This window comes from Triticum aestivum, chromosome 6A, assembly GCF_018294505.1.
Source record: "Triticum aestivum cultivar Chinese Spring chromosome 6A, IWGSC CS RefSeq v2.1, whole genome shotgun sequence".
Taxonomy (NCBI): Eukaryota; Viridiplantae; Streptophyta; class Magnoliopsida; order Poales; family Poaceae; genus Triticum; species Triticum aestivum.
This window is the reverse complement of record NC_057809.1, coordinates 221,791,128-221,800,122: the sequence shown is the minus strand read 5'-3', so window position 1 is coordinate 221,800,122 and position 8,995 is coordinate 221,791,128. Positions and strand designations below refer to the sequence as shown.

Genomic DNA, 8,995 nt, shown 5'->3' with positions numbered 1-8,995 from the left:
CGCCATGGGTGGAACCCGTGGTTGGGGACGCCGCTGCAATGGCGGCAGCCATACATGTGGACGGCGATCAAGCACCTCCAGCAAGTCACGGGCATCTGGGCGTGGGTACAAAAGCCAAACCCCATTCCCCCCTCGACCTAGATGCTGATTTCTCCCACTTCTGGACGGTGCTGAGAAACCCTAGATCCAATCCACCTGCCTCCTTCTCCTAGTGGAGGGGCAAAATTGGCGGAGATCTCAGATCCTTTGCCGAAATCGTGGCCTCCCCTCCGCGACCACACAATTCCATGGCGGACAAGGGCGGGCAAGGATTCCGTGACGACCGCCGCGAGGGATTCGGTGCAGGTCGGGCGAGCCATGGCGCCGGCCGTTTCGACCGCGGTGGCGGGCGATTCGACCTGGCGCAGGCAGATCTGACCGCGGCGGCGGGCGGTTCTCGTGGCGGCGCGATGGCTTCGACAACAACACCAGCAATTCCACCCACTCGGACACGTCTGGCACATCACGCTGGGACGCCGCAGCTGCTTCCCAGGAGCGCATCGACAACAACTCGGAAGGCGTGTGGGTGGAGAAGCACCAGCGATCCACTAGATCTGGCGGGGGGAGCAGCCATCAAGTCAACTCAATCCCCGCCCGCTCGCTCCTACAGCTGATAAAACTCCGTCGAGAAATCAGGTGCTACCTTACAAATCTGGCGACCCTTCCCCGTATGCAAAATCTGCTGGTCATTTCCATGTTCGTTGTCCGCAAGCATTCTGTGAGAGATGTAATAAACTGGGTCATCTTGCTTCTGTTTGCACTGAGTTTCTGCCATGGGAATGTATTGCCCAGAGTGTGCTTTCCAGGCTAGGGGGCAAGGTTTCTTCTATATCCATGACTATTGTTCTGCTGAGCAAGCTAGAGAGCGTTCATGCAATGTCGTCATCACTGTCTTGAGGGGAAATCCTACTGTTAAACAGATGAATGACACATTCTTCTTGTATTTGGGTAAAACTTGGAGGTGTTCTGCTAAGGTGCTGGAACCATGTGTTTTTCTGATGAGGTTTCCTAACACTAGAGAGGTGGAGAAAGCCTGCTACAGTGATCGCATGACTATGAAACCATGCGGTAGTGTAGTCAGAGTTACTCATTGGAATCACGATGATGGCGCTAAGGGAATTCTTGAAAAAGCTTGGGTTAAGGTGGGTAATATCCCTATTGATATAAGGAGTGAGAGAAATGTCGCTTTCGTTGCCTCTCTTGCGGGAGTGCCTCTAGAAATTGACATGGCCACTCTGCATCGGCCTGATTCTGTGAGAGTGAAACTGGGATGCCGTGATGTCGATGAGATCACTCCAGTGGCTGAGTCAGTCCTGGGGGGGAGTTTCTATGATATCACATTTTCTGTTGATCAAGTGCTGGTTAGAGACAACAAAAAAGAGAGCTTCAAAAACAAGACTCCTGCTGAACAGGAAGAACCCTCACCAAAAAGCAGAAGAAAACGGTTGGGGGTGTGGATCCAATGGGAAGCTCCTCGGCTGGGGGGGACTGTTCTGAGAGAGAAATTTACAAAGGGGAATGATACTGGCCCTTCCGAGTCCCCTCTTTCTGTCAATTCAGACAGCTCGAACCACGACACTCTCCTGATCCACTCCACGGAACAGGATGCTCTTGCTGAGGTAGGAAAGGATTATCAGGGGTGTAATTCTGAGATACCTACTCGGTTGGTTGCTAGTCCTATTGGCAGTGAGAAGAGGACCAAGACTTATGCTGAAAAAGTTAAGGAGAACATACAAGTGACTGAATTGGAAGGGACTTTTGGAGCCAATGATGATTACAAGGTCGAGTACAGTGTTCAATCTCTTGACTCAGCTCTTAACTGCTGCGTTGAGGTGATTCCCACACCTCCACTTGTTTCTAAAAATGCTCTCAGGTTCAGTTTGAGAACAGCTCGGACCAATCTGGAGAAAGTGGAGGACAGAGCCAAAGCTGTCAACAAGAAGAGAGATCTGGAAGGTACTACCTCATATACCAACTCCTTTGCTGTTCTTTCTGATCCTGAACTTTTGCTAAGAGCTAATATGATGGGGGTTATGATCCCAGAAACTGATTTTTGAAAAGTTAACATCCTGCGTGAACTTGAGAATTTTAGAAATAATGCTGTTGAAAAAGATACCCCCCTGTTAATAATATGTTCATTACTACTGGGAAGGGGGGAGGACATACCTATTAACCTCAAATGGGGGGATGATTATAATAGTGACACCTCTGATTTTACTGTTGTTGGTCCTAGAAAGAAAAAAGTGCTAAGAAAGTTAAAACTAGCATCTCTAGGCCTAGAACTAGAAGTCAAAAAACAGTGGAGCCCACTGTTGATCCTGGTAATGCTGCCAAATCTCCTAGCAGAGTGACCAGGGGGAGGGGGAGGAAGAAAATTTTAAAATGAATGGGCTTTTTTGGAATTGCAAAGGGGCAGGCAAGAAAGGAATGACTACTTGCCTCTCTGACTTTATTAAAGATCATTCCCTGGACTTTCTTTGTTTGCAAGAAACTAAGAAGAATAAAGTCACTCCTGGTTTTTTGAGGAAAATAGATACTTATAATGCCTTTGAGTGGAACTAGGTTCCCTCTCTGGGCAAGGCTGGAGGCATGCTTTGTGGGGTTAAAAAAAGCAAACTAGAAATTATTTCCTAGTCTCTAGGAAGGTTCATCATGCAAGTGATTGTGTTTGATGTCGAGAAAAAGTGTATTTGGGCTCTTCTAAATGTGTATGGTGCTTCTCACGATGAGTAAAAAGAGGAATTCCTCTATGAGCTCGCTAGTTTCTGTAGCCATCTCTCAATTCCTTATATTGTGGGGGGAGACTTCAATATCCTTAGGCACTGTGGTGAGAAAAATTAAAAAATGGCTACCTCTCAATATGTTGATAGATTCAATGACATCATTAATACTATGTGCTTGAGAGAAATCTTTATAGAAGGGGGCTTGTATACTTGGTCTAACAATCAAAGTCACCCTACCCTGGAAAAGCTTGACAGAATCCTCATGAGCAATGATTGGGAGAACTTGTTCCCTTTAGTTACTATTAGGAAATTGCTTAGAGACCTCTCTGACCACAACTCTCTCCTTCTCTCCACTAACAGTAATTGCCCTCAAACTCCCAAACCTCGTGAATTCAGGTTTGAAATGAGTTAGATGACCAAGGAGGAATTCCTCCCGTTGGTTAGCAAAATTTGGCAGAGACCTGTCAAATCGTCTGACCCCTTTGATGTCCTAAATATCAAATTAAAACGCTTTAAAAAATTCTTCAAAGGGTGGGGTGCTGATAAGTTTGGGCATGACAGAAAAGAAAAAGAGAAGATTAAAAACGAACTTGCTGACATAGAGACTATGGAAGAGCAAGGGAACCTTGATCCTGAAACCCTCGACAGGCGAGCTGAGCTTTGTGGCAAGCTTCAGCAAATGCTGGCTGATGAGGAGCTTTTTTGGTTACAACAGTCCCATGAGACATGGCTGTTGAAAGGGGACCAAAATACTTCTTTTTTCCATAGGATTGCCAATGGAAGGAAAAGGAAAAACACATTTCACTCCTTCTCTAATGGAGATGAGACGATTGAGGGCACTGAAAATTTATTGAAACATGCTACTGATTACTATAGAGAGCTCTTTGGGACAGCTCCTGGTAATCTCTTTCATATGGACCCTGGTTCTTGGGGAGAGGATGAAAAACTTACTGACACGGATAATGATTTCCTTACCCGTCCCTTTAGTGAGGAAGAAGTTAAAGCAGCCCTCTTCTTCATGGATAGCAATCGTGCACCAGGCCCGGATAACATACCAGCAGAATTCTATAGGTTCTGTTGGGAGACTGTTAAACAGGACATCATGAACTTATTTGTGGCCTTCGATGAGGGTACCTTGGATGTAGAGAGGCTTAACTACGGTATAATTACTCTTATTCCCAAAATTAGTGGGGCAAAAAAAATCCAAGAGTTCCGCCCCATCTGCCTTCTCCGTTGCCCCTATAAGCTTATCACCAAAGTCTTGGACAACAGGGTGGCAGTGTTTGCTGATTAGCTTATCAGCCGCCATCAAAATGCTTTTATCAAAAATCATAATATTATGGATGTAATTCTGACTTTGCATGAGGTCCTCCACCACACGCATGTTAAAAAAAGAACCGGAGTTGTGCTTAAACTCGATTTCGAGAAAGCATACGACAAAGTCAATTGGGACTTCCTTCTTGAATGCCACAAGCTTAAGGGCTTCGAAGACAAGTGGTGTACATGGGTTGATCAAGTTTTGCGGAATGGGACCATGAGTGTTAAAATTAACAACATAGTAGGGGCGTATTTTCAAAGTTTTAAAGGGGTTCATCAGGGAGACCCTATGTTCCCCTTTTTGTTCAATTTAGCGGCTGAATGTTTGTCCAAAATGGTTTTCAATGCTCAAAAGAATAATTTGCTCAAAGGGCTTGCGGCTGACCGTATCCCAGGGGGCGTGGCTATTCTTCAATATGCCGACGATATGGTCCTTTGTATCAAGGACAATATCGAGCAAGCTGTCAACCTTAAGTTGTTGTTGTACCTCTTCGAGCTTATGTATGGTCTTAAAATCATTTTTTTAAAGTGAAGTCTTGTGTGTGGGAGGTGATGAGTCTACACTTCGTAAGTATGCGGATCTCTTTGGATGCAAAATTGGCCACTTTCCTATGAAATACTTAGGGGTGCCTATGAGCTATTCTTCTTTACGGAACATTGACTGGGAGTTTGTTGCTATTAGATACCTCACGAGTTGCGATGCCTGGATTGGCAGCTCAGCCTCCTCTGGCGGAAGACTAACTTTGCTCAATTCTTCCCTGTCCAGTATAGCTTACTACTATATGTCTATGTTCCTTCTCTCTAAAACATTCATTGAGAGACTGGACAAGTATCATCGTAAATTTTTTTGGTGTGGTGGCACGGAGAAAAGACGTTACCACCTTGTTAAGTGGTCTCGGGTGTGCCGATCTAAGAGAAAAGGGGGGATGGGAGTTAAAGACCTCCATAAATAGAACATATCTCTTCTAGCGAAGTGGTGGTGGAAAATTGATACGGGCGAAGGCTTATGGCAAGAAGTGATTAGAGCCAAATATCTTAAAAACTGTTCTGTGGCCACGGTGAAAATGAAGTTCAGTGACTCCCCTGTTTGGAAGGCTTTGCTCAAAGTGAAAGAACATTATATGGCTGGTAGGAGAGTGACCATTAGATCTGGTAATGTGGCCAGGATTTGGCAGGACCCTGTTGGGGAACACCCACCCCTATGTGAGACGTATCCGCTCCTCTTCAACAAAGCTAATCATCCTGATGATACGATCGCTCAATTTCGGGGCAGGGAAAAAGGGGACATCTTCAGAAGAAGATTGAACCCTGATTTAACTAGTCAGTTTGTTGGTCTTAATAGCATTATTGAGAGCATTGCTCCTTCCATGGAACCTGATAAAATCAAATGGGTTCTTGGCCCCAAAGAGAAGTATACGACGAAAGCGATGTATTCTTACCTTGAGAGAAACATCTCTGGGTGTGATTATAGATGGATTTGGAAGGCCAGGTTGCCAACCAAAATACAGATCTTTTTGTGGCAATTGTTTCAAGACGCAATTCTAACCAGAGATGTCATGAGACGCAGGAATTGAGCAGGCGATCCTCGCTGCTCATTCTGCGATTGTCGAGAGACCTATCTTCACTTATTCTTTCTATGCCCTGTCGCCAGGACTGTCTGGGGGACAGTAGGGGCGATGTTGGGTACTGACTTATGTCCCAACAACCTGTGCCAGTTCTACTCTTGGTGCTATGCTTTTCTTCCCCAAGGGGAACGCCACTTCACTGTGGGTTTGGCAGCTGTCTGCTGGGCAATCTGGAACCGCAGAAACCAAGTTACCTTTGAGCACAAGAAAATGTCATCTCCTTTCGAGATTGTCTTCACAGCTTGTGTACACTTGAAATACTGGGCAGGTCTATTGAAAGGCTCGGAGCGGGAAGAACTGGAGCATGGCGCGCTGCTGCTGAGGGACAACGCCATGAGGATGATGAGGCTGTGCGCATCAGCTCACACTGAGAGAAGCTCGGATTGAAGATTGAACAAGACTGATCGTGGGATTCTAGAGCTTTAGTTTGGCGCCTTCTGCTGTGGCGACTTTGTGCCTTTTACCTGTGGTCCTTTTGAGTTGGTCGATCTCGACTACTTTGTGTTGGTGTTTCTCTGAACTGTAGTCACTTGCTTAAATGGTGTCTCAGGGTTTTCGCCCCACAGTAGGTGTTTCAATTGCGAGCATCTATGGTGGGTTTCCCTGGGATGCTTGAACCCGGTTTTTCCCTTTCCCTTTCGTTTTGTTCTGGAACTCGGAAGGGGATTAACCCGGTTCAAAATAAAATAAAATAAAAGTGTCATTTATTTGGTTTCTGGCAGAGAGCATCAATATATTAAGGGGGTCAACGCCTTCTTGCGAACTCCGAGATATGCATGCTCATGTTCCTGCCTGCAGGTAATGAAAGACTAAGCACTTAGCTTATAATTCAATGTAAATGTCAATAAAGAATATGTAAAGGGGATAAGTACACTCTTGTTATCCAATGATTCAGATGTATATGGCTACATCACACAGTACTATTGAAATGCTAGCGGAAGAAATATTTCATGGTAGAACGATTATCATCAAAATCATGAGGCCAAATGGCCAATAATTTAGTGGGGCCTTGTGATTTTGGGCCAAAAATGTTCATATATTTCCAGTACATATATCCCAAAGAACATGCATCACTTTCTTGCTTTTATTGTAACACCAGTTGATTGACCACAAAACTGATAAAATATTCCTAGGGAAAATTTCTTCTAGCTAGAACTGAAGCCTTTTGAAGTTAGCAACTCATCTAAAGTGCCTTGCCCAACATCAAGAAATAAGGATGAGAATGAGGAATGAAGGATTCAACCTGGGCAGATAAAAGTTAATGCATTCCAAAATTGTTGTGGTGGACAGAGCAGCGTAGACGCAGCTTGATCTCGTCCTTGTTGAAGTCGTTGATGAAGAGGTCTAGATTAACACATAGATGAGCAAACAATTCCCCTATGCATCACTGGCTGAGAACAATCATAACAACTTGTGATTGATCTTAGGCTTCCTCCTCTGTGTCCACGAGCTGCAAGTCAACCTCTACCTCTGAATCGGTGTGTTGACGACGGGGGAAAGGAGCCTGGAAGAGTGCGGCACACTGCTGTAAACTGAGAAGGGGAGAAGAGGCTTACTGCCATGTTACTGACGGGCTAGGCTGCTGTCTGCGCTCCCCCTCGCTGACGAGCTTGGACCTGCAGGGTCCTCGGCAGCATACATGGCTGGAGATCCGGAGAGGCAGGGCTCGGCGAGCAGGGGCGGGGCATAGAGCGCGGCGGCCGCGGCCAGAGCCTCCGCGTCCGTGTCGCCATAACCATCGGCCGGATCCAATGCGCGCGATTCTGACGCTGCCCTACTTCCTGCGCATCCTCCTCCTCCTCTCGGCCATTTCCCGTGGAGGCGAGGAGCGTGTTGAGCAACCCGTCGAGGTCGGCGGCGAGTGCTTGAGCCGGCCGGTGCAGGTCCAGAGCGCGGCGGCCTGGGCCTTGACGAACCGCGCGGGGAGGACTCGGACGGTGCGGAGAGGAGGGCGCGGCGGAGAGGAGGCAGGCCGGGGTGCGGGGAGGCCGGCAGCACGGTGCGGCGGAGGAGGCGGGCCGGCGGCGGATCCAGATGGGGTGGGAGACGCGGTCGCTCGATTCGGGGGGTGACTTTTTTTATCGAGCACGTCCGTGGGCAGAAATACGAAACGTTTTTTCCCATTTATTTACTGGATTGCGGGTTTATTTTTATAGAAGTCAAGGGTTTTTTTGCAAAATCGCTGACAGACGACGTTGGTTTATTATTATTATTATTAGGAAAAGATTGAAAGCGTAAAATCATGACAAGAAGCATATTCTGACAGTAAATCTGACAAAATCAATCCATGCTTTATTATAGGGAGAGAGGGAGAGATTTGTCCATGAAAATTTGTTCATGTTTTAGGATTTTTTTATTCTGAAAAATTTGGTATATAATATGCCTATATTTTTTTCTGTTTATTTATCTTTTTCCTTGTTGTTCAAAAAGAAAGCCGCCCGTCAGGCCAGGCCACGGCCCAGCCAAGCGCTAGCTGGCACTCGAGGACACCAGCCCTCAGGCGCATGAGCCAGGAGGCCAGCGCCCGCACAGGAGGAGGCCAGCAACCACGTCGCCCGATCTTCACTGTCTCTTTCTCGTGTGTTTTTTCCCCTGATGCTGCCCTGCCTCCTGCGCCTCCTCCTCCTCCTCCCAGCCGTTTCCCGTGGAGGCCAGGAGCATGTTGAGCAACCCGTCGCGGTCGGCGGCGAGTGCTCGAGCCGGCCGGTGCAGGTCCGGAGCGCGGCGGCCTGGGCCTCGGCGAACCGCGCGCGGGGGACTTGGACGGTGCGGGGAGGAGGGCGCGGCGGAGAGGAGGCAGGCCGGGTGCGGGGAGGATGGCAGCACACCGTGGCGGAGGATGCAGGCCGGTGGCGGCGAGGCAGCGGATCCAGATGGGGTGGGAGACGCGGTCGCTCGATTCGGGGGTGACTTTTTTTTGTCAAGCGCGTCCATGGGCAGAAATACGAAACATCTTTTCCCATTTATTTACTGGATTGCGGGTTTATTTTGATAAAAGTCAAGGTTTTTTTTGCAAAATTGCTCACGTACGAACAGTAGCAATCGTTGGTTTATTATTAGGAAAAGATTGAAAACGGAAAATCATGAGACGAAGCGTATTGTGACGGTGAACCCGACAAAGTCAATCCGTACTTTATTATTAGGGAGAGATTTGTCCATGAAAATGTGTTCATGTTTTAGGATTTTTTATTCTAAAAATTTTGGTATATAATAAGCCTATATAATTTTTTCTATTTATTTATCATTTTCCTTGTTGCTCAAAAAGAAACCCGCCCGTTAGGCCAGGCCGCG

At 47.0% G+C, this 8,995-nt stretch overlaps 1 long non-coding RNA gene across 1 annotated transcript; it reads right to left on the bottom strand.

Moving 5' to 3' along the window:
- Positions 1–6,388: 6,388 nt before the first annotated feature.
- Positions 6,389–7,792, bottom strand: LOC123127320 (uncharacterized). Its single transcript, XR_006462262.1, has 2 exons — positions 6,948–7,792; positions 6,389–6,496 (listed from the first exon to the last, which is right to left on the bottom strand). It is a non-coding gene; the product is annotated as an uncharacterized lncRNA (long non-coding RNA).
- Positions 7,793–8,995: the final 1,203 nt, after the last annotated feature.